Consider the following 26,082-nt stretch of genomic DNA (forward strand, 5'->3'; position numbering starts at 1 on the left):
TGAAAAAGCAATCATGTATGTATGTGTCAGCACTGGTAGAATAGGCTCTCAAATGGCCTGCCATTGAGCCATTTGCTTCCACGAGAGCCGTCCTGACTGATACAAGTTCGACTCAAGGAACAGTCATAGGTAATATTTATAAACCAAACATTCGTAGGATGATTGATGACATCTGAGCACAACTTATTTTCCGTAGTATTGCGTGGTACATTCATAGAGTAGAGGAAAGAAAACATGCTGGAGAAACAGCATCCTTTTTTTTAAGAATGCAGAGATGATATAGTGTATGGATGTGAGATTTTGTCAGCTTGAAGAGAACATACACACTACGCGCTGCCAGAAATCTTCTGGGATTAGTAAAACTTCAGGACCAGTCATATTTTTAGGTGTCAGGCTGTAACATTGTATTTCACTTTCTGTGAAATTACATAAAACACACTGAACACATTAATTTAATGGAACATTAATGTCACTTGTTGGTCACAACAACCAACATAAACTATATAATTGATTGTACACTTGAAGTAACTATCTTCTGTTGAAGCTTTGGCTAAAGTGAAGTTATGTTCTACCTTGTTCCTCCGTGGATTTACAGTGGTCAGTCAATTGGATGTTATTCTTTAAATTTCATTGCAATTCTGTTTGTCTTTCATACATACGAAATCTTGACATAGCGTTTAACACACTCATGTGCATGTTCTGCTACTCACGATCTGACACACAAGGTTCATAGGTCTGGGTAAAATTTACAGTTAAAGCTCTGTTGTCTTTGGTCTCAGGACTTTATTAGACCCATGGCTAGTTGTAATAGATGTAGGTTAGATATATTTAAATATCATTTGTCTCATTGATGATCAGTGCTGATCATGATCCACTTTATGATCTAAAGTAGGAATAAGGAGATGTCCTACAGTCAACCAGCTTGCTAGCTTTAGCTCTCCGAAGAAACCTGGACACCTGTGCTATCTACCTGTGTTATCAACAGCGACTGTAGTTCATGGTTCCCCCTGCAGTTCATTATGACAAGGTTGTGAAGTTATATAATTCTGTGCCTATTATTGACTTCGCTACATTAGTTCATATACCATTTGTTTCTACCTCAGTCTCACTGTCACTGCCTTAACCTCATCAAGAGCCTCATCATAAATTATCGATCTGTTCAGCCTCCATATGCAATGATTCCATGCCGAAATAGCTCAGTTGGGAGAGCGTTAGACTGAAGATCTAAAGGTCCCTGGTTCGATCCCGGGTTTCGGCATGTTTTCATGACACCTTCCCTTGATTGTCGGAGTTGTTGTGTTATGTCACTCTAGGCTCCTTGTCTGTTGAGTTACCTACATTAGTGAATGTGCACTGTAAAAAAAATTCTGTAGAATTTACGGTAAAATACTGGCAGCTGTGGTTGCCAGAACTTTACCGTAGAAAATACAGTCACAATGTATGAGACATTACGGTATGCTGTTTTGGCAACCGTAAATTTCACAGTAGAGAACTGTTATTTGTTTACGGTAATTTGCTGTAAAAATAACAGTTATAGAAGTAAAACCGTTTACAGTAATTTGCTGTAAAAATATTATATAAACCTGTTTACGGTAAATTCTTTTAAAAATAACAGATATACTGTAAACCTAATTACAGTCCATCAGTGAAAAAACACGGTAAAACTGTAAGGTATAGTACGGTATTTTATTGCAAAGTTACTTTACGGTAAAATACTGGCAGCTGTGGTTGCCAGAATTTCACCGTAAAACATATGGTACAACACATATGGAATTACAGTTTGTTGGCGTAGATTTTACAGTCAGCAAATGCAAATGGTAAATTATAAAGGAAATAACCAATTAAGCCCATTGTAAACCAAAGTACAGACTATAATTGATAAACTTTAAGAACCTCTCTTTGCATATACACATTCTCTGTGAAAAACAGAACTTGTCCAGTATACTCACAAGGCAGTTTTGACATCTTGAAAAGACAGTGTGTGTCCATACATATGAAGGATAGTCCATAGAAGAAATAAACATCATGAATCACTTGCCCTGTGTTGATCAACACTAATGAGTCACTGAGTCCAGACTTAGCTGAAGAGGGCTCTTAACATGGACATGGTGTTCAAGAAACTGGAACTTAAAGCATTCAGCAGTCACCAGTTCTGCTTGAAGACTCATATGTTGTCCATCTGGTGTCCACTGTAGACTGGCATGATCCTGTCTGCAGCCAGAAAACAGAAACAAAGCAAAGGTTAGATTGATGCAGTGCCTGAGCATGATGCCTACATACCTACCTACGAGATAAATTCAGCCTTCTGTTGTTAAACTGAGCTCCAATGAGCTATACATAGAATGAAACCAGCACTCTGGAATATAGTTTTGCAGGTCATCAGGAGTATTTCATTTATTTTATTGTATTAGTGTGAAAGGTAGAAACAGTCACTTTTCAGGACTAAGTGATCATCAGTATTTGTTTCACCCTTGTTGAATTGCAGCCTAAATCCTGAATCCTGTCCATAATACAGATTTTTTTTCTACTGTAAGTTTGTATGAAGCTGTTGGCACCGTGCACTTGAGGGAGATCGATTGAGTGAAGTTTGAGTTGTGCTTGCATCTACTCATTTGCTACACTGACTTAAACCATTGCTTACCTCTAATTAGCCTTGACAAAACTGGTGTTTGAGTCATTGGGTCCAGACTTGACTGAAGACAGGTCTCATACAGACATGGTACAATGTTAAGGAAACTGGAACTTTGGGCAGGTGTTGTCATCATTCCTGCTTGAAAATTCACCAGCAGTCTTCAATCAGGTGTTTACTGTGGACTGGCATGACTCTCTCTGCAACCAGACAAAGAAAGACAACAAAGAAAAAATTGTTAATGATAATAATGATAATTATTATTATATAGCACTTACACTGTTGCAAAGTGCTTCCCGCAACAACAACAACAACAACAACAACAACAACAAAAAACAAAACGTTAATTAAAAAAGTTGGAACAGAAAAACAATTAAATGGTGAATGAGGAGTAGGTTTAAAAAAATCTCATAAAAAGGCCAACCTATAAATATGATTTCAGGAGGCGCTTAAAACAGTTAACAGATTTAGCAGATCTAATAGATTGAGAGAGATTGAGGGAGAAACTGTGGAGGCTACAGCTGAAAATAGTTCCGAGGATTTACCCTTAAGGAACTCCAGATAACAGGGTAGTAGACATATATGGGAGACATAATTATTGATGTGGCCATGTAAGTATTTGACAGGTATGAAGAAACAAAAACATTTAATGGCAGCATCAGTTCAGAAGCCTATCTATTTAAATGTACTCACTGCTGATAACGATGACAACAAATCAGAGTACTGGCCATACCGCATTCCTGCAAAGTTGACTGCCTTGCATTATCCAGCTGCACCGTGCTGTGGAAAAGGTGAAATTATTTGTTAAAAATTATATGGCTAAGGTGTTAAAGGGATCATTCTCACTTATTATGTTATCTTTGAATTTGCCTAGATTAAGTGTCAATAAATGTTTCCTTCGTAATACATCCAAGTCTCCTTGTATCATCTTTTATTAAGAGTAAACCAGTTTCTCCATTATTTCCATCACAATTAGATTATGAAAGGCCTAGATTTATGCTGTGCTTAAAGGTAGAGTATGCAGAATTAAAAAAAACAAAAAAACAACAACATACGGACCTGTACAAACATAAATCTTCTCAATCATCACTCATGACCCACTAGAAGTGTGTGGTGGTCTGTTTTTCTCCTGAGACTCAGCCCTCAGCCATTGTTTTGATGTGTGGCTGGTCTCCTTCTGGGTGGCAACCAGTGCTTATAAAAAGAGATTAACATAAAGCCTTCTATTGTTAAATTAATGCATGGTCAACTGTGCAATCACTTATCACTATTTATCCTCGACAAGACTGGTATCTGATCACAAGGGTAGATTAGTAGGCCAGCAAAGAAGTTGATGACTCCATGTCAAGTACAACCACTAGTAGACTACCTGAAAGAAAGTGTAAGGAGATATAAGAAGACAGGATATACATCCCCTCAAGTGAAATATGAAATCATCAACTCTTTTACCCTTTCCAACACACAGGTTACAAATTACAAGCAAATGACTCAAAAACATGAGCAGCTGGGCCAGCCAAAGGACATGTAACACATATTTTTAATATCACAGCAGCCAAGGTTCAATTGTGCCTTGGGCCATGCTACATATCATCCCCTCTCTCTCCACTGTGTTTCTTGTCTATCTCTAGTGCCACTGTCCAGTAAAGCAGAAATAATATCTTTAAAAGTTAAAAACAAAAACAGCTTGTTTTTGGTATTTACATGGATTAGAGACTCGCCATTTTCCTGGCTGACACAAAGCCATTAAGTTGTTCCCTCTAAGTCCATAACCAGTCAGAACTTTGGATGCAATGCCTGAAAGGTGACAGTAGCATAATATTTAAATATTAACACTTGTTAAAGAGACAAGCTAATTTATACAAATGTACAGATAATTAAGAGAATTTGCTCTTACCATGTTAAAAGATGTACTGGATGTCTTCAGTTTACCTACTGTAAAGGAGAATCTTAGCAACACTGTCACCAGCCTTCAACCTACTCTGTAGTGTCACAAATGCACTGAAACACAAGCTCAAATGTGCTTCAGTTTTATTAAATTGAATGCATGAATACAAAATGTTCACATAAATTTAAAAGAATATACTACTAACTAATATACTTAGTGGGCATTTCTACCCCATGCAACCCCAATGGGAGTAGGAGCAGATACACTATGCCTCCGGTAAAAATGCGCCTTAAACGCTCCATATCTGCAAAATGTCTGCTTGCACCCGGCGCCAGTGCACTTAAATAAACAATGTGGTTCATTTCTATGGAGTTTGCAATGAAGCACATAACCCCTCAAAGTCTTAACCGACTTGCTACAGAAGTTACAGCTAAACATTTTTCTAGCATTAGCAACGTTAGCTAGCTAACGTTAATGAATGTGCTCACCTGAAGAAGAGACTCTGCTCCTGTGGGCGCGAAGAAACGGTGGGGAACTGAAATACAACATTTCTAGCCTCCGTTAAAGCTAGGGTCTACGATTTGAAAGACGAGGAGAACATTTTTAAAAAAGCGCCCCCCCCCACACTACCCCTCCCCTCTGAGCTCGTATGGCCCTCCCCCCGTGAGGAGGCTCCGATTTACCGGTACCGGTAATACCGCCGGCGGCCAACAAGGCCCCTTAACTGTGATATAACAAGCACGTACCACGGCCTGTCCTTATGTCTTAAATATACCATACTTTTTAACATTCTACTTTCTATAGAAATGATGGTTGATTTAATGGTTTTGTACCGTAAATTTAAACTTAAACACCAGCAAAATCTGTAATTCAGACAGAATGATACCATCAATTAGGGTAATTACACGCTTGTGACATTACGGTATTTTACCGTGAATTTTGCAAACTTTTTATAACATTCACAGTAAAATTCCGTATTTTCTACTTAGTAAGACGGTAAAATTTAAAGTTATTTACTGTTTCTTGATTTACGGTAATTCAATGTATTTACTACAGTGATATACTATTTTTGATTTGATACTGTTGCTATTTGACAGTTTTTTACCATAATTTCTACGGACATTTTTTACAGTGTGGGCTCTGTTTCTATATCTGTCTCACTGTCACTTCTGTCAGCATGAGTGCATGTACAATATGTTTCGACCGCAGTGTCACTGTCAGTACAATCAGATCGTCAAGACCAAACTGTTGGACCTGTCCATAACTATTCTTGCATATCTTTTACTTATATCACTCAATTGAGCATATCACTTATTCGCACTGAAGGTACTGCTGCTGAATGTTCCAACTTTGGTATGGTTGGAATCTTGGTAGGAGCAGCTCTTGATTTAAAGAGCAATGACCTTCTCCAGATGCATTGATTGTTTTGAGGTATAGACACTCTCAATAGCCTAGGTTAAGAGAGCGTGACACTGAAGTTCTAAGGGTCTGTGCTTCAATCCTGGGTTTCAGCAGCTGACAGGACTGCGTTTCCATGATACATTGCCTTAATTGTCATAGCCTTAAACACTTGTGTCCAAGAAATGATGGAGCTCACAGCACAGAAACTCCTCAAAAATTGATAGTAGGGAGCATTATGTGATCTTTATTGCAGTCAACATTTGCAGGTCATGGAGCCAAAGTTCTCACTACAAATGTAGTTCAGAATCAGAATCAGAATCAGTTTTATTGCCAAGTATGTTTCCACATACAAGGAATTTGTGCAGGTGTTTGGTGCAAAACAGTAACATAAATAGACTTAGAGTAAAATTAAAGGTAGGAATTAAAAGTTAAAAATTAAAATAAAATTAAGATAGATTATTTACAACAAAGGTGTGGTATATTTACAATAATAATAAAAACATGGGGATTGTAGAGCAAAAAATATAGAAAATGTAAAAAATATATAAATATATTCTGTATGGATATTTACACTGTGCAATGTAACAGGAATGAGCATTAGTTCTATCCGGGGGCAGGGGGAATCGGGGGGATTAGTGACAGTGGGGCTCTCTAGCCTTGTTGATAAGGCTGATAGCAGATGGGAAGAAACTTTTTTTGTGGCGAGAGGTTTTGGTCCTGAAGGACCGCAGCCTCCTGCCAGAGGGGAGTGTCTCAAAGAGTTTGTGTCCAGGGTGGGAGGAGTCAGCTACAATCTTCCCTGCACACCTCAGGGTCCTGGAGGTGTACAGGTCCTGGAGGGATGGTAGATTGCAGCCAAGTAGGAGGTTGAACTTCTCGCACAGGGTGATGGAGGTGGGTGGGGCTGGGCTATTCCTGAAGTCCACTATCATCTCCACTGTCTTCAGAGCGTTAAGCTCTAGGTTGTTCTGCCTGCACCAGGTCACCAGACGGTCAGTCTCCCACCTGTAGGCAGACTCATCGCCATCAGAGATGAGTCCAATGAGAGTGGTGTCGTCTGCAAACTTCAGGAGCTTGACAGACTGATGGCTGGAGGTGCAGGTGTTGGTGTACAGGGAGAAGAGCAGAGGAGAAAGAACGCAGCCTTGTGGGGATCCAGTGCTGATGGTCTGGGAGTCAGACACATGCTTTCCTAGCTTCACGTGCTGCCTCCTGTCAGACAGGAAGTCGGTGATCCACCTGCAGGTGGAGTCAGGCACGCTCAGCTGGGAGAGCTTGTCCTGCAGCAGAGCCGGGATGATGGTGTTGAAGGCAGAGCTGAAGTCCACAAACAGGATCCTGGCATAGGTCCCTGAGGAGTCCAGGTGCTGGAGGATGAAGTGGAGAGCCATGTTGACGGCGTCGTCTACAGACCTGTTGGCTCTGTAGGCGAACTGCAGGGGTCCAGGAGTGGGTCAGTGATGGATTTGAGGTGGGACAGGACAAGACGCTCAAATGATTTCATGACCACAGAGGTCAGGGCAATGGGTCTGTAGTCATTTAGTCCTGTGGGCCTTGGTTTTTTGGGGACAGGGATGATGGTGGAGGATTTGAAGCAGGCTGGCACGTGGCATGTCTCCAGTGAGGTGTTCAAGATGTTCGTGAACACTGGAGACAGCTGATCAGCACAGTGCTTCAGGGATGATGGAGAGACAGAGTCAGGACCGACTGCTTTGTGGGGGATCTGCTTCTTAAAAAGCCTGTTGACATCTCTGTCCAGGATAGAGAGAGCTGTTCCTTTGGTGGGGGAGGAGGGGGATTTTGATGTGGCCAGTTGTTCCTGGTTCACCATGGAGTTCATTATAACATGTTGCTCCTTCATCTGCGGTTGCAACAAAGACACACCAGTAAGGGAAACATGGATTTGCGTGTGCCGCATGTCAATACCAATTTGACCAAAGTGTATTTTTATATCTGCTGAGCATTTCGTATCAAAATGATAGAACTTTCCTCTTGTGGTTCGTGAAACATGTGAAAAAGTGTCAGTTTTATGCATTCCATAGCCTCCAGTTACATACTTTCTGTGCCGAAATAGCTCAGTTGGGAGAGCGTTAGACTGAAGATCTAAAGGTCCCTGGTTCGATCCCGGGTTTCGGCAGCAGATGGATGGTTGTTTTCATGACACATTACCTTGATAGTCAGGGTTGTTGTGTTATATCACTTTGGGCTCCTTGTGTGTTGGGTTTCCTACATAAGTGAATGTGGGCTATGTTTCTACCTCCCTCTCACTGTCAGCATGAGTGCATGTACGATATTTTTCTAGCACACTCTCACTGTCACTACAGTCAGCTCATCATGACACAACTTTTCAATCTGTCCATAAGTATTCTTGCATACCTTTTACTTCAATCACCCAATTGAGCACATCCTTTATTCGCACTGAAGGTACTGCTGCTGAATATTCCAACTGTAGTATGGTTGTAACCAATGTTCCCTCTAATTTTTCATGTGTCTGGGAATACACACAAGCTCCCTGAGCACACTGAGGACCATTGTGAGCAATATCAGATGTGCACGCTGTGGCCACACACCAGTATCACACCTGATCAACACCTGGGATCATAGCAAGTTACATGGCTTATTTACCCTAGAACACTAATGTCAGGTGATTTCCACCCACACGATTCTTGTCGTGTGATTTTCATTGTGTTGCTGCTGTCTGAGTTGCATGGGTCCTTGGGTAGCTTCAGGCTGCTCATTGATGTCATTAATGGTATGTTTGTTTCCCTCTTCCCATCTATGGTTTTTTCAAGAGGCATGCGTTCAGGTGATTTTCACCTGACGTTAGGGATGGTGTTACTAATTTTAACATTAGTGTTCTAGGGTTAAAAGAATCAAATTACAGCAGCAATTTCCATTCGTTTACTTTTAATATAAGTGATTTGGCCCACTTAAAATGAAATGCACTGTTGTTAGTTAGCTAACTTGCACGGCGCCGTGGCGCGTATGGGAAGGGCACCTACGCAAGCAATGTCAATGCTATGATTGGCTGCGTAGTGTAAGTGAACCGTATCGTATCATTGGCTGGACATCTGTCACTCACTGTGTTACACTGCAAAAAGTTACAGAAAAAAATGTTATTGCTCTAATTAATTTACAGTTTATGTTGAATTTTATTTTATGCACTGTATAGATTTTCTTGTGTGCTGAGAATGTGTGAGCAGTGCGCGATTGCGCAAGTGCGCAGCTTAGAGGGAACATTGGTTGTAACCTTAGTAGGAGCAGCTCTTGATTTTGCCATTACTAAAAAGCAGTGACCTTCTCCAGATGTATTTGATTGCTTTGAGGTATAGACACTCTCAATAGCCTAGGTCAGAGCACAACACTGAAGTTCTAAGGGTCTGTGCTTCAATCCTGGGTTTCAGCAGCTGATAGGTCTGTGTTTCCATGATACATTGCCTTAATTGTCATAGCCTTAAGCACTTGTGTCCAAAAAATGATGGAGCTCACAGCACAGAAACTCCTCAAAAATTGATAGTAGGGAGCATTATGTGATCTTTATTGCAGTCAACATTTGCAGGTCATGGAGCCAAAGTTCTCACTACAAATGTAGTCTTCTGCATTCCATAGCTTCTTGATGTGTTCTTTACATGCCGAAATAGCTCAGTTGGGAGAGCGTTAGACTGAAGATCTAAAGGTCCCTGGTTCAATCCCGGGTTTCGGCAACAAATAGGACTGTGTTTTCATAACACATTTACTTGATTGTCAGAATTGTATTATTTCACTTTGGGCTCCTTGTTTGTTGAGTTTCCTACATAAGTGAATGTGGGTTCTGTTTCTACCTCCCTCTCACTGTTACCTCTGTCACCATGAGTGCATGTACGATATGCTTCTCCTGCAGTCTCACTGTCAGTACAATCAGCTCATCAAGACCAAACTGTTGAATCTGTCCAGAAGTATTCTTGCATACCTTTTATTTTCATCACACTCTTGAGCATATCACTTATTTGCATGCAGGGACTACTGCAGAATGTTCCAACTTTGGTATGATTGTGACCTTGGTAGGAGTGGCTCTTGATTTTGCCATAATTAAAGAGCAATGACCTTCTCCAGATGCATTTGATTGCTCTGAGATTTGGAAACTTTCCTAAGCCTAAATTAGGAGAGCATGAGACTGAAGTTCTAAGGGTCTCTGCTTCGATCCCAGAATTCGGCATCTGATACGACTGTTTTTCCATGACACTTGACTGCCTTGATTGTTGTTGTGTTATATCACTCTGAGGCCCCTTTCTGTGGACTTTCCAACATTATTGCACATAGCATCTGTCTCTACAATACAATACAATATATATGATACATATACCTCAGTCTCAATGTCACTACACTCAGCTCATCAAGACACAACTTTTCAGTCTCTCCAGAAGTATTCTTGCTGACCTTTTATTTTCATCACCCAGTTGAGTATATCATATTGCAAGTACTGCTGCAGAGTGCTCCAACCTTGGTATGGTTGTAACCTTGGTAGGAGAAACTTTTTGATTTTGCCATAACTAAAGAGCAATCAACTTTTCCAGATGCACTACATTGGTCTTTGGAATGGGCACACTCCATAGCCTAAGGTAGGTAAGTGTTAGACTGAATTTCAATCAGGAATCTTAAGAAGGATTCTATAATTCTCATTTCAGTCTTTGAATACCACAGTACCTTTATCCTGAGGAACGGAAGGTTTACAAACTTACATGCTTTCATAGATAGTAAATCTTTTCAGTTGCTGGGATGTTTTCCCTCTCTTATAAATTGATTAGTTTCCATTTTCTTCTCTTTACATGCTTGAGTAGCACCCCTTAGTTGCACTTTTCTCCTTACCCATTCTCCTTACCTCTCTACCTGCTTGGGACAAGAACTGGCCTCAAGCAACATGATCATATTCCCAACCCACCTTTGTAGAAGCCCTATTGGCTGATAGGTATGTGGATGCATATTATTTATTGTTGTTTATTATTCTTACCTCATACCTAGCCTAAATGTTGCTTGCAGTATGCAATGTGATGAACCTGTTGAAGGACACAAGCTGAAATATGTTCACCTAACAATAAAGTTGTTCTTTATCATGCAAGTGCTGCTAGAATTTTGATCCCTTTATGTTTTCCATGTATATCTGTGCCTGAAATGAAGTTTTCCCAGTCATTGAACCTAATTTGGTCACCAGTGAAGGTTGCTGGTTCTTGTACAGGAAGATAACTAAGCACTGATTCTGCTATTACTCTAACAAGAGTTGTGGTGCTGTTTTGTTTTGGCCTTGTCCCAATTTCTTGTGGAGAAGAGTATCTTGAGTGGTTCTCCCTCATAGTCTCATGGTTGCAAGTAGCTCTTTTATTTCTTATTCTGAATCTGAGTCTTGCTCATACACCTGCATGCAAGCCTTGGCAGTATTTTGACTCTTTATTTTTTTCTCAGCATTCTAGCTCTCTATGTTCATCCTCTAGTGCTCTCTGACAGCATTTTCTCCTATCTCAGCTGGTGACCCTATGTCTTCTGCTTTAATGCTATTCACCTTTTATTTTCATCTTTGAGTCAATGAAGCTCTTCCTGTTAAAATTCTTAATCTTGCATGGGCTTTAAAGTTGCTTGAGTTGCAGTGACTTTAGCAGCAGCTTCTTCTGTCTTAGAAAACATACTGGAGCATTCTGAAGTGGTTCTCCAGGAACTTTTAGCTTTGGTGATCATGACCATCCTTTTTCTCTAGGCTTCTCTTTTTGTCTCAATGATCATCTTTGTAACTACTTCACAGGTATCAACTGTGCGCAATGTTTCGTCAACTAGAATGTCAATCTGTCTTCAGACATGACATTTAGATCTGTTGAAACAGTGCTGACATTGATTATGGATGCCTTGTAGCTTGTTATCTAAGCATAAACCAGATCATCATTGTTTTGCATCCTTAGCTATAGCCTTTCACCTTTTATAGCTGATTGTGACACAATGGTAAAGTCTTTTAAAACCTTTCATTGTGCAAACCTCTGCCCCTCTCACTTAACTTCCAAACTCTTTAATGTTTTCATAGTTTTTTGATGTTACAGCTACTGAGCCACCACTTGCTAAGGATTGTGACCTTAAGCTTGCTTGGGTTTCCTCTCTCTGCTCTGTCATCCAAGGTTACAGATCAAGGGTTGGAAGGTGTTGCTGCCGTCCACTGACTTCATGCAATATGTAATCTATGTATGCAAACAAACTTGATTGAACATTTATCCAACTATCACACAGCTATCCTTAGATGAAGTATAAGTTGTAGGAATAGTTTCTTATTGTTATTTCTTTCGTGTCAAATAATGTTTCAAAGTTACCTGCACGGGCAAAAGCAACATGCTTGTCTTTTACATTTTATCTTTATCTGAAATATTCATTCATCATTCATATACATGTAGTTGCATTCATTGTACCAATGTATGGGTTCATCAAACTTAACAAATATATGAATGATTTAAGTATGCTTTCTGTGCATAGTACCTCACATTCATCACCATCAATTGAAGTCAGCAATCCCAACAGTGCTATAAAACAGAAACTTCCACAGCTTTTTGCCCCAGAAACATAAAAAAACTAAACCTTCAATGGTATATATATATATAGGTAGAAAGTGAAATTTGTTTTCTAGAACTATGTGAGGGGAATACAAAGAACAACATATAAATAGATAGATAGATAGATAGATAGATAGATAGATAAAATACTTTATTAATCCCATGGGAAAATACAGATTGTCCAGTATCTTATTAATTAAACTGAATCTCTCAGTCCAAGATGAGACCGCTGCTGTAGCAAGATGATATGGAGAGGGTGGTTGGTATTGTCCAAGATAAGATGACCTTCATCTTGCCCACCCAACAACATGCCTCAACAGCACAAGTTGCACATGTTAAGCTACATTCACACTAATATGCTTTAGTTTACGCCTGCTGTCCACTCTACTCCTGGGTGTTTATGCCCTTAAAACTGAAACTTTCAGAAATCTTTTCTGGCCCTGTTTCAGTTTGAAAACATCTGGGTTGCATTGTTGTCCAGACAGACAGACACTTTTGGGACCAATGAAATAGCCACTAAATTCACCTTCTGATTGAATGCAACTGGTGAAAGCAACATGGATAACGAAATACAAGCATTGCTTACCTATGTTGTCTTTGCTAGCAGCTGTTAAATTATGCATTTTAATGCTACAACTGCCTTTGCTGTTCCTCATTCTTAGTATTTTCTGCAATTAATCAAATTTAGAGTATACAGTCTGCTTCATTTTTACACTTGCACACACATACCCAGTGTCCATGACACTGGGTGTCACACCGCGGTGAGGTCATGTTGGTTTTTTTTGTCCTGTCTCCATGTCTTGTCTTGTCATTTCCTGTTTTATTTTGAAAGATTAATTCTCCTCTCGTTTCAGGTCACTTGCCCTCCCTTGTGTGTCTTGGTTTGATTGTTTGATTGTTTCCACCTGTCCCCTATTACCATGTGTTTAAGAGTCTGCGTCTCCCCTCGTCTGGTGCCAGTGTGTCGTTTATGTCGACATTCATTCACGACGATCTAGCCTTCCACAGCGCCGAATCCAATCGGTATCTTGTTCCTTTTGGTTTTATTTCTAGTTCCTTGATTTTTGTCCCTCCAGTTTTCAGGAGAGTTTTTTGTTTGCGGAGCCTGATTTAAAAATAAAGACTTTTTTTTTTTAAACCATCCTGCACCTGCGTCCAGAGTCCTTGCCCGGTTGTGACAGTACACACTGGCCAGAATGGACGCAGCAGGATCCGAGCAACTAACTGCGGCTCTTCGGGCACAGGGAGCTCGCCTCGCCCGTCAGGATGAGCAGGTGGCTGCTCTGGGCCAGGGAGTCAGTGGCCTCGCCCATAGCCATGAGGACTTCAAGGCTGTCGTTTCTGCCCAGCTAGGGCAGCTCACCGAGCGGATGGAGCAGCTCTTCAGTCACCCTCAGAAGACGGAGACTGTGTCTGCTGCGCCCGAACCCCCGCCCGCCCCCACCATCGCCAACGCCGGAGCTGGAGCCCGGCTGGCAGCTCCTGAGCGATTCTCAGGAGAACTAGGACAATGTAAGTCATTCCTTGTAGACTGTGAAATGCATTTTGAACTCTCCCCCAACGCATTTCCCACAGACCGAGCCAGGATTGCTTTTATGATTTCCCACCTGGCGGGAAGGGCGAGGGCGTGGGCCACGGCAGAGTGGGCAAGGGGGTCCCCGCTCTGCAGCTCCCTCCAGGACTTCAAGGAGGCCCTTCATAAGACCTTTGACCCGGTCTCTACTGAACGGGAAAAGGCGAGGGAGCTGAGTGGGTTGAGGCAAGGGCAAGAGTCCGTATGTGACTACGCCATATGCTTCCGGACCTTGGCTGCGGAGAGTGGGTGGAACGCCATGGCCCTCTACGACGTCTTCCTGAAGGGGCTGGCTGCCCCCGTTCAAGAGCGTCTGCTGCCCCTAGACCTGCCGCCGGACCTGGACTCCCTCATCGCTCTCGCGGTCCGAACTGATAACCGCCTTCGGGAATTTGAGGCTCTCCGGAGAGGGTGCCAGCGGTTGCCAGACCGCTCACAGCACATCCCCGCTGTTCCTTGGTCTGGTCCCGGCCGAACATCATCAGATCAGCGCTGGCAGTTTCCTCCTGCTGGAGATGAGGAGCCCATGCAGCTGGGCAGGGCCCGGCTCACTCAGGCGGAACGACAACGCCGCCTCAAGGAGGGGCGGTGCTTCTACTGTGGGGAGCCCGGACACCTTGTGGCCGCCTGCCCGGTTAAGGCAGATCGGGTGAGGCGCCAATCCACAGCTTCCGGGTCTGCTCCACGTAGTTTGACCTCTGTCAAGGTAATACACAACACCACAGTCCTTGAATTGGATGTTTTGATTGACTCTGGGGCTGATGAAAGTCTTATGGACTGGGAGTTAGCAAAGAGGTTGGGGTTGAAGACCAAGGCCCTCTCACAACCCATTAAGGCTAGGGCCTTGAATGGTACCGAACTGTTCACTGTTACAGACGTCACAGAACCGGTGGCCCTTACCTTAGACAATCACTCTGAACTGATGAATTTTTACCTGTATCACTCACCTGCACGCACACTGGTACTGGGACATCCATGGCTCGTCAGCCACAACCCCAACATTGACTGGCCTACGGGCAAGATCCTGGGGTGGGGGGAAGACTGTAAGGGGAAGTGCCTGAGGGACCAGACTCTTGGACAGGCTACCACAGTTATGAACAGTGTTTCTGTTCCTCCTGACATAGAGTCCCAGTACCCGGATCTGACCTCCGTACCTGCCTGCTACCACCATCTCAGGGAGGTTTTTAACAAGGTCAAGGCCACGTCACTTCCACCGCATCGTCCGTATGATTGCGCCATCGAGCTTATCCCCGGCTCCACCATTCCCAAGGGGCGTCTGTACTCAGTGTCAGGGCCCGAACGTCAAGCCATGAAGGACTACATTGAGTCGTCACTGAAGGCAGGGCTCATCCGCCCGTCCTCATCACCTGCTGGAGCCGGTTTCTTTTTTGTGAGCAAAAAGGATGGGTCCTTAAGACCATGTATTGATTACAGCCCCCTCAATGACATTACAATAAAGAATCGCTATCCACTCCCTTTAATGTCGTCTGTGTTTGATCAGCTTCAGCAGGCCATGGTTTTTACTAAGCTTGATCTACGCAACGCTTACCACCTAGTTCGAATAAGGGAGGGGGACGAATGGAAGAGTGGGTTTAATACTCCCAGCGGCCACTATGAATATCTGGTCATGCCTTTCGGCCTCACTAATGCCCCTGCTGTCTTTCAGGCCATGATCAACGATGTGCTCAGAGACTTTCTCGACCAGTTTGTCTACGTCTATTTGGATGACATATTAATCTACTCACCAGACCTTGACACTCATAAACAGCATGTTAACCGAGTCCTGAAGCGTCTTCTTGACAATCACCTGTATGTCAAAGCTGAGAAGAGCGAGTTCCATGCCGATACCATCTCCTTCCTGGGCTTCATTGTAGCCCCTGGAAGGGTGCAGATGGATCCGGCTAAAGTGAGCGCTGTGGCCGAGTGGCCGACGCCGGATAGCCGCAAGAAGGTTCAGCAGTTCCTGGGGTTTGCTAACTTCTACAGGCGGTTTATCAGGGGCTTTAGCGCAATAGCTGCTCCTCTCCACTCTCTGACCTCTCCCCAGGTTCGATTCATCTGGACCCCGGAGGCGGAGGAAGCGTTCCAGGCCCTCAAGCGCCGCTTCACCTCTGCGCCCATTCTCACCTTGCCGGATCCACAGCGTCAATTCGTGGTGGAGGTTGATGCATCTAATGTAGGGATCGGGGCGATCCTGTCTCAGCGATCAGAGGTGGATGGCAAGATGCATCCCTGCGCCTTTCTGTCCCGGCGATTGAGTTCCGCGGAAAGGAACTATGACGTTGGCAACCGGGAACTGCTGGCGGTCAAGGTCGCCTTGGAGGAGTGGAGACACTGGCTGGAGGGGGCCCAGCATCCGTTCATTGTGTGGACCGATCACAAGAATCTTGAGTATATCAGACAGGCCAAGAGACTAAATTCTGCCACCGCATCTGGGCCGCTGCCCGCCAGGTGCTCATCCGTCAGGGGGACAGAGTCAAAAGGGCAGCGGACCAAAAACGCCGTCCCGCACCAGAGTATCGGCCCGGGCAGAGAGTGTGGTTGTCAGCCAAGGATCTTCACCTCAAGGTTCCCTCTAGGAAGCTGGCCCCGCGGTTCGTGGGTCCTTTCCCCATCACCAAGGTCATCAGTCCAGCTGCCATCCATCTCCGTCTGCCCAGGACCCTCCGTGTCCACCCCACTTTTCACGTCAGTCAGGTTAAGCCCGCTAAGGAGAGTTCCATGGTTCCGGCCACCAAGCCCCCACCGCCTCTGGAAGCAGCTGATGGGAGTCCACTTTATAGAGTGAAGAGACTGTTAGCTGTGCGCAACAGAGGCCGGGGAAAACAGTTTTTGGTGGACTGGGAGGGGTACGGTCCAGAGGAGAGACAGTGGATTCCTCGGAGTTATATAGACGACCCTTCCCTTATTCAGGACTTTTATAGGAGCCATCCAGAGTTGCCTGGTCCGTCAGGTGTCGGCCCTAGAAGGGGGGGTTCTGTCACACCGCGGTGAGGTCATGTTGGTTTTTTTTTGTCCTGTCTCCATGTCTTGTCTTGTCATTTCCTGTTTTATTTTGAAAGATTAATTCTCCTCTCGTTTCAGGTCACTTGCCCTCCCTTGTGTGTCTTGGTTTGATTGTTTGTTTCCACCTGTCCCCTATTACCATGTGTTTAAGAGTCTGTGTCTCCCCTCGTCTGGTGCCAGTGTGTCGTTTATGTCGACATTCATTCACGACGATCTAGCCTTCCACAGCGCCGAATCCAATCGGTATCTTGTTCCTTTTGGTTTTATTTCTAGTTCCTTGATTTTTGTCCCTCCAGTTTTCAGGAGAGTTTTTTGTTTGCGGAGCCTGATTTAAAAATAAAGACTTTTTTTTTTTTTTTTTAAACCATTCTGCACCTGCGTCCAGAGTCCTTGCCCGGTTGTGACACTGGGTTTATGTGTGACACACAGTCATGTGATATTCATTTTCAGATATGTTAGTAATGACAGAGATTAATTCAGAATCAGAGCTAAAATAGTTGTCTAGACAGATTGTTTTGTTTTAAAACGCTGTTTTAGAATGAAAATGTATTGATGTGGACTAGTGGCAGTGGCAGGGTTATATTTCATAGTATGTACAAGAACTGCCTGTCCACTTGGAGGCTACTTTTAGGTTTGGCACCCGTTGGCACCCATCTGTATGATACGGGATCATACTGTATTTGAAGATGAAATGCTGTGTCCTGTATCTGATCAATACGGGACCCAATTTATGGATTGGAGTTTATCATAAGCAGTACACTGAAAAGCTCTGTGTGCTGTGAGAAAATACATGTATAGCTGACTGTATACATAAACGTAACCGTACAGTGTCATGCACCGGTGGCTTACCTGATAGTGTTCAGGACTTAAAGGCTTATATTCAACCACAGTGGTCCAGGTTTGAGTACAACCTGAGGCCCTGTGCTGCATCTCATCTGCTTTCCTCTCTAATACTAATTGTAAAGCAGTAGTGCACTGCTATTTTTGTTACCCTTGATGTTTGGATTATAAGCACATGAAAGGGTAAATAAATATTATCTATTATAATTAAACTTGAGTATAACACACTATCAATGCACAGCCATCAGGCTAACACTCTAAAGACCATCAAAACAGAGCTTTTATAGTGAAAATCGAGACCCACAAACACACACACACATCTCCATGTTCAATTCTCATTTGAAAAGAGATCTATACCATAACAATAATAATAATACTAAAATATTAATAATAATAATAATGATGATGATGATCATTTATACCATACTGTTGTATACCATAGTATACAGCAGTGTAGCACACTTCATTATATCCTAGGATAGCATACTGCTGTATACCATAATATATTCCACGTGCTGCAGCTTTTCTATACCATAGTCTTTATGTTATGCATACATAGTATCACAGAATGCATAGTGGAGACCAGTATAGTAATACATACTACTACTATACTAAGATAGTATAATACAGTGCCTGTATGTCTTCAGAACAGAGTGGTTCTCTGGTCGGTGTGTGGTTTAAAGAGTGAGCAACTGCTCTTTGCATTCCACTCAGCCACTGTTGACCCAGAGACTTCGCCCCTGTCTCTGTGACTGATCAGCCATTTATCAGCTCTGTATCTTGTGACTGGAGGCTGCCGTCACTCCCTTACTCCCTCTGAGTTGCCTGGAGACTGTTGCTCTTCTATCCACTTCAGGTACAAGGACAAACGGGATTCACAAATCCACTGTGGAATATTGAGGCACTGTACAGTGTTTCCGAGTAGAAAGCCTTCCTCAGTGTAATTGCTTAAATTTCATAAGCAATGCACATGCTGTTCCACATTGGTTATAATCCCATGCGACAAATTGTTAACTTTCATTTTAGTCTTAGTATGTACAGAACTGTTGTATATCAGATTAGAGTGCATTAAATCCTTTCATCCTTTGGGAAGCCTGACAGCAGGTTCACAGCCATTTCAGATTTGAGTCAACAAGCAACCTCCCAATCAACACTTAACTCCACATAATAGTCACTGAAAAACCAACAGTTCAGTATTTGGTGCGCAGACAATCAATCAGTTTGAATGCTGCGGTTCTTTTTTCCCATGCTAACAGAGAGCAGTGAATGCTCACGAAAAGATCCATGCTTGTCAAGAAGTATATGGATAATCATGCCAGGTGCTTTCAACTGTGGTGTTCCACAACGAAGGTTAAGAAGGAACCTTCATGCTCCGTTGTTTTTTTCTTGTTGCAGTGCCTGCAAACACAAACTAATTGGAGATGTCCCAATCATGTTCTTCTGAAGCCTTTCATGTGCCGATACAGAGTTCCACCTGATACTTATATTTACCTAAACGTTGATTAAATATATATCTGACACAACAACTGTAGCCTACACTTTATATTTCAAAAGCTACTTAATCCCAATACCAGTCCTGGTAAAAAAATATTAAGTTTATAAGTTTGAATTTTTAATATGATATGAATGAGTTTAATGCCACTGCTGAAAGTGACCATGAGGCGATAAACTAGTGAGAAGATGTATGACTCGTGGGGTTTTGGACCTACAGAAACACCATATCCACCTGCAGCTGCACAGTGTTGCAGAGCGGAGGGTCTTTCCTTCACATACTTCCTTGGCTGAGTACAGACCCCAGCTGCAGAGAGCCCTTTCACCACACAATGGACGAGTCTAATTTTGGTATGTCATCAAGTTCCTCACAGAATTAGCGTTAATTAGCAGCAGCTGATATGACATGCCACTACAGACCAGTGAAAGCAACAGTCAGTGCCGCCTCAAAAGAAGCCGCTACAGGAATGTTTTGTACACTGAGCTTTTGCTAATGATGATTAGTGTTGTAGCTTAGTGAATACATGCATTTTGGCAACCTCACTCACGGACGTACCCAAATAATTTGTCACATTCCCATACTGTAATTTTCCTTCACATATGCAGTGACAAACAGAGGCTGAGGTGAATAAAAGACAGTAGAGTATTAGAATTGGGTAGGATTGGATTTTGTTTGGCTTTATTTTAGCCAATACTAATCCATTAAGATACCACATCTTTGTATCATCTCAGGACATCTCCAAACCTAACCATTTTCTTCAATGTTAGGTTTGATTTTTACAGTTGCCAAGTTTCTTCTGTAGCCATGACTTTATGTGGGCATTAATGGATTTCCCATCATTCCCCAAATGAAAGCAATAAAAAAAAAAAAATCCATATCCAGATAAACATAAACCACTGTCTCTGGGCACCAGCCACTAAGCAGCCTTTGGGGACTTTATTTCGGCTCCACAAACACGATGGGGACAGATATGACTGCTCCTATCTCCCTTTGATTTCTCCCTTCATTTCTTCTCCCGTTTGTCTGCCTTGTCAATTTCAGCCTCCCCAGGCAGCTGTATGGAAGCATGTAGCCAGCCTCATTGTTTCGTTGCACCAACTATTTCCTTCATCTTTATAGCCTCTGGATACATGAGCCAGGCTCCATTTAGCGCACACACATTCACGGATAGAAAAACCAATGGGGGAAAAAAAAAAAAAGAAAAAGAGAAAATGGGTAGAGATAGGAGGGGGAGAGGTAAGACAGACATATGACTTTAGGCCATGTTTCCAATCTAATCCTCTGTTTGTCTTACAGGATCTCGACTCTTAAAGGGCTTGACATCAAATTCAATAAGAAGATCTCAGGCTGGCATAACTCGGAGCTCATTGGCTTTCAGTCCCCGTTCTCTTTCTCTCTCTATCTCCGCTTCATCCCATCTCTCGGTGCACACTCGTACCGCTCAATACTGTAGGGTTTTTGGAGGTCACAGCGATGAAGGCCCCGCTCTGATCTGATTTAAAAGGGCAGCCGTGATCTGAGTACATCAAGCCGAAAACTTAACCATAAAAAAAAAAAATGTTCTTCCTGCTTGTAAAATCGTGCACCACATCTCCGCAGCTTTGAAGCCTGACCTCAAAATAAACTTGATACTCTTCATCTTTATTTCAAGACGATTCATCGTGTCCAGTATGTATGTGTGGTCTTGACTGTGTCTAAATCTATATGGAAACTTCTGTTTTTCCACATTTGCTGATGTGAACAGTCCTCCTACACGCAGTCCTTGAGTGTGGTCACCTTCCCCGTGGTCACATGTCAAAATATAGCCTGGAATGGGAAAAGGGGGAGAAGGCGGGGGTGGGGTAGGGTAGAGGGATAGAGGACAAAAGGAGACACTGAGGGATGGAGGGGAAAATAGCAAAGGTGGAGGCTGTTGTGTTTCTCATTATGAAAGTACCAAGGTGGTAAAAAATCTCTGCATAGGCAATGTACTACACCTTACTGGAGGTGGTCCCACAGTCCCCGTCGAGGGGGGGGGGCAGTGAGCAGCTGTGTAGATTTATGTGTGTACATTATATTTCAATGCTGTTTGTGGTCTGTTTTCTTTACATTTGTTTTCGGTTGGTTATAGATTCATAATAATTCATTGAACATTGCCAGGTCTCCAGTGGATCAATGAACAACTGTAGGAAGGAAAAAGTTTGTACTGAAAGTGACTTTGCTAAACAAGATAAAAATTACTTCAGAAATGGAGGAAATAACTTCTTTCCTAACCTAACGTTTCCTCACATTCGTCCATGTTTTCCTCATAAACAACAATCTCTACTGGCACCAGAAACCAAACAAGGCTAAAGCTGGGCTCAGGCTACAGGAATTATGGGCTGAGTTAACTGTAATTCACCTTCACCCCAACATTTGGAGAAGAAATCCTGCCCTGGTCCTGTGTGTTCTTACTTTTTGACTGTTTTGAGTGCACCATCTAGGTCCTTAAAGCACACTGTATGTTGCCATACTTGTCAATGTGAACACATTTATGCACTCAAAATAGCAAGAGTAAATATGGAAGTACATGGTGCAGACTTATTACAGCTGCCCCTATTAATATCAGTTAAAAATGGGGATGATAATGATTATGATCACATCAAATGTTAAAATCTCACCTCCACCTCTTGCTAAAGAATACACCACCTGTGTCGACCACATCTCCTCAAGGTGGTTCCTCTTATGTGTCATACAGCCCGATTTCAAAAATGTAGAGAGTCTGTACCTCAGTATGGTGGTGCTTTGAGCTAAATGCTAACATAAGCATGCTAACACACTCACAATGACAAAGTTAACATGTTGATTTATAGTAGATATAATGTTTACCATGTTCACTCACTCACCAGCAGCATTTTGTCAGTCCCTTCACCTCTGCCTCGCCTGCAGCCTCTCTCTCTCCCTCTCTCTCCCTCTCCCTCTCTCTCTCTCCCTCTCTCTCTCTCTCCCTCTCTCTCTATCCCTCTCTCTCTCTCTGAGTGATTGTCTGAGTGGAGGCAGGTGTGCTGGAGTCAGAGCAGAGCCCCACCAGCTGCAGCACATCCTGCAATCAAGACTCAGCTCTGCCGCATCCACCCTGCCCGACTGTGCACTTCAAGCAGTTCTGAGTATATATATATATATATATGTGTATATATACACACACACACACACACACACACACACACACAAATATATATATATATATATATATATATATATATATATATATATATATATATATATATATATATTTGCTTGTCCCTGCAGTCCAGTCCACTCTCCTCCAGCCCTCCTTAAGTTCACTATACAGGCCATAGGCCTCAAATATACTCCCTTGTGGACGCATGCATGGGCAGCTGCAGACACCATGGTTGCAAAGTTGTCGTTATACTTCTTTCTAGCCTGCTTGGAGTCCACTTGGAAGAGGCCATGTGCAGTTGGTGCCCTTGCAGTAGTGACACAAGACATTAGAGGGTACACAGATGTCCACACAGAGCCTCACAGATGTTTAAAGCACAACACTAACTTAACACATGTAGCCCTAAATGCTAAGCATGGCTGAGTTTGATCGGTTTTACAGGTATTTGGTCATAAACCAAAGCATTGGAAAAAGATACATTTTGACCTGAAGATGGTCCTAGAGGAGAATTCAGGGAATCTCCAAAGTTATCACAATTCATATTGAGAAAATCATGGCAGTTAAAAAATTCCATTTCAATCCATCGAATAGTTTTATGAGAGATTTCAGCAGACAAACATCATGGAGTGACATTACCATCCTTTGAACCATAGCATGGCACAGTGAAAAGGAACTGACCTCTCACAGTTCTTGTGGTTTCTAGGCTATGTTTTGGATCCTCCACTTTTAGTCTCTTCAACACACTAATGCACAAACCTTAATCCTGCTTAAAACAGGATTTTGTTGCAAAAATGAGAGGGATGTACAATCTGGCAAGGAATGTTGTTGATAGAGATAATAAAACTCTTAACCTGCACTGGGTACTCAGCTTGGTCTCTGTGGTGGCTGCACTACATGTTAGCCCCAAGCGTTCTTCTGTTTTAGTATGCAAAACATTTAAAAAAAATCACAGTACACACACATTTTGGTTTCATACAGCACATTTTATTGCTTGGACAATTTGTTTTCTAAATTTGAGTGCACACATTTTGGTTAACATTCTGTCCTTAATAATCCTTTGACTTGCTTTAATTAGGGTTTACTTCGTCTTTTGTCACATCGATCCAGCAAGAAAAGAAGCCTCTTATACACTGGCAGGCAGGAAGTGGAGGATGCCAACTGGCTGGGTTGGGAGGGGATTCTGCCTTTTGAGATCCATTTACATTAGATAATTTGGAATATCACGTTTTGTTTTTTTTCTTAGTTTGATAATTAGTTTGTTTGTAACTAGTTTGCTTTAAATCTTTGACAGTGTTATGGTTGATTTATTTCATATAGAGTTAATTGTTTATTACTGCCCCCCTTTGTGTCTGTGTAGGTTAGCCTGTGTCTATATAAACCCCCCTTATCTGTGATTTGTTAGGTCGGTTTTGTTGAGTTCAATATAATTTGCTGTATGTTTAGTTGACCTCAGTTTAAGTTGAAGGGCCCTAGTTTAGAGTTATGTTTCTTTGGTCTTCTTATTTTCTTAATTAGTTTTGGCTAAATTGAAATTATTTGTAAATATTTTTTTCCTGAGCCTTACTATTCTGGTCCCTGACAGTCTCAAAGAGGAAAAGCACATTTCCAGTCACCTCCAACTCTGGGACATTCCCAGTATAGCTGATAACTAGGGTTGCACATCTCTCTGTGATAAACGATCCGATATGCATCTAGATACACAGGTTATGATTCGATTCAAAAATGATATCCTTTTATTACAGACCGATTCAATACGAATCGATTCCATACAGTGTAAGAACGATACGATTCGATTCTATGGTTAATATTTGTTGTAGATATTTTATATAATAAAGAAGCCAAGTATATGAAAGTGACAGTACAATAGTTTCTTTTTAAATATGTAAAAGACTGGCACTGGCAAAAAAATAAAAAAAAATAAAAAAACAGAACAACAAAATCACATGTCAATGTATTTATTTTTAGACATGGACCAAAAATAAGTCTGGCTGAATCATTGGATGGGAACTCCAGAGGTAAGAGTAGCACAGAATAGTAACAACAAACTTCACTTCCTTCTTATAAAACCCAAAAATGGTCCACACCTTGGATTTTTGTTTCCCTGATGCGTTGAAAATCTTTCTCGGTGCATTATCACCTTCGGTCAGGCTGACGCTTTCGTTTTCCACCTCCTCCATTATCCTTGTCGTCCCTTGTTTATCACTCATGCTAATACCAGCTAGGCAGCTACGCCGTTTCGCGGGCAGCCTCAGCTCTCGCGTTGTTTTAGAGACCTGGCGCGTGTGTAATGCCGCCAACCGATTCAAAGTCTCGCAATACCCGATCCATGACTCTATAACCGATTCATCTAGGAATTCACTGATAATTCGTATCGATTGAGGAGGCTGCTACCGATGCAGCCGTATCTCTCACTTGTTGAACCGAATATCCGGTCGCATCGGTTTATCGTTCACAACCCTACTGATAACATTTTTACTGTAGGAGACGTTACTTTATGTTTCTGCTGTGAGATGACCACATGACAAAAAAAATGTGATTTGATGTATATCAATATCAAGTCCTGTTGTTTCACTGAGATCCTCGTTCAAGGATTATTTTATACTGAAGCACTTGTCCTACAACAAAAACTCTACAATGCTGTCATTGAAAGCCCCATTTTGTGATGGGTTATGGGCAAAATATAACTAATCACAAATAAAGTCAGTCAAACAAATGGTTTTTACTTTGCTATTAACCAAAATTACTTTGGCTGCTTATGAAAACTAACAAGCTATTTGTAATGATGATGACAGAGTCCAGTCCTGTGACTGTGCCACAGAGACAGAGCAAAAAAAAAAAAAAAACGGGACAAAGTGGGACAATCTTTTGTTAAACTTCACATAAAAGGTCTTCAGTCCAATTTTCTTTTCCACCCTGTAAAACTTTGTTGTCTTTTCAAAAATCAACAAAGAAATTTTTGATAGAGGTCAGATAGACACAGGTCACCAAAGAGCCAAGAGTGAAAACTGGCATTGAGTGTTCCTTGATGTGATTTTTATGGCTTTCAAGTATAGTTTTATAATTTTATAAAGTTGTTGTTTTGTTTTTTTTTGCAATCAGTGACACTCACAGCAAATACTCATCTCATGAAGTCTTTTATTCTTAAAATATCTATCCTCTCTGTTCCTTTGAGGATGCAGGGGTAAAACCCACTGGTGGATTGATGTGAGTGAAGATGTGGGTCTATAACTGCCATGTGGAAACTGAGGGGTGAATGGGGAGTGGAGGAGGGTACTTGGGGGGTGGTCGGAGGGGTGGAGCGGTGGTGCTCATTGATTTTCTAGGGACTATGGCCAAGTAGTTTCCCACTGCTCCGGCAATAAAAGGCCTGTGCTTCAAAATAATCAATATGTAGGGATTCTTGCCTACTTGTTAGTACACTGTTTTTCCTGCTTGAGGTTCATGGCCTTATTATGCCTGACACAGCTGGCAGCAAAGATAGTAATTGCCCCAGACAGGGTACAATGGATTATAACAACAATAATATAGCTTTTGAAAAGTGAAATGTTGTTGGGTAA

At 42.2% G+C, this 26,082-nt stretch overlaps 1 long non-coding RNA gene and 3 other non-coding genes across 6 annotated transcripts; 3 read left to right on the forward strand and 1 right to left on the reverse strand.

The window, feature by feature from the left end:
- Positions 1-1,185: 1,185 nt before the first annotated feature.
- On the forward strand, positions 1,186-1,258 carry trnaf-gaa (transfer RNA phenylalanine (anticodon GAA)). The gene has a single exon. It is a non-coding gene; the product is annotated as a tRNA-Phe (tRNA).
- An 815-nt stretch (positions 1,259-2,073) lies between these two features.
- On the reverse strand, positions 2,074-4,302 carry LOC139634055 (uncharacterized). Of its 3 annotated transcripts, none has more exons than XR_011693894.1 (4): positions 3,731-4,302; positions 3,323-3,409; positions 2,642-2,829; positions 2,074-2,211 (listed from the first exon to the last, which is right to left on the reverse strand). It is a non-coding gene; the product is annotated as an uncharacterized lncRNA (long non-coding RNA). The 3 variants fall into 3 exon arrangements; XR_011693893.1 differs by having other exon boundaries at positions 3,689-4,302; XR_011693892.1 differs by having other exon boundaries at positions 3,323-4,302.
- Positions 4,303-7,979: 3,677 nt separating this feature from the next.
- Positions 7,980-8,052, forward strand: trnaf-gaa (transfer RNA phenylalanine (anticodon GAA)). Its single transcript has one exon. It is a non-coding gene; the product is annotated as a tRNA-Phe (tRNA).
- Positions 8,053-9,546: 1,494 nt separating this feature from the next.
- trnaf-gaa (transfer RNA phenylalanine (anticodon GAA)) lies at positions 9,547-9,619 on the forward strand. The gene has a single exon. It is a non-coding gene; the product is annotated as a tRNA-Phe (tRNA).
- The last annotated feature ends 16,463 nt before the right edge of the window (positions 9,620-26,082 follow it).

Source organism: Trachinotus anak, unplaced genomic scaffold, assembly GCF_046630095.1.
Source record: "Trachinotus anak isolate AG129_WGS33_773 ecotype Australia unplaced genomic scaffold, CSIRO_AGI_Tana_v1 ptg000016l, whole genome shotgun sequence".
NCBI classification, from domain to species: domain Eukaryota; kingdom Metazoa; phylum Chordata; class Actinopteri; order Carangiformes; family Carangidae; genus Trachinotus; species Trachinotus anak.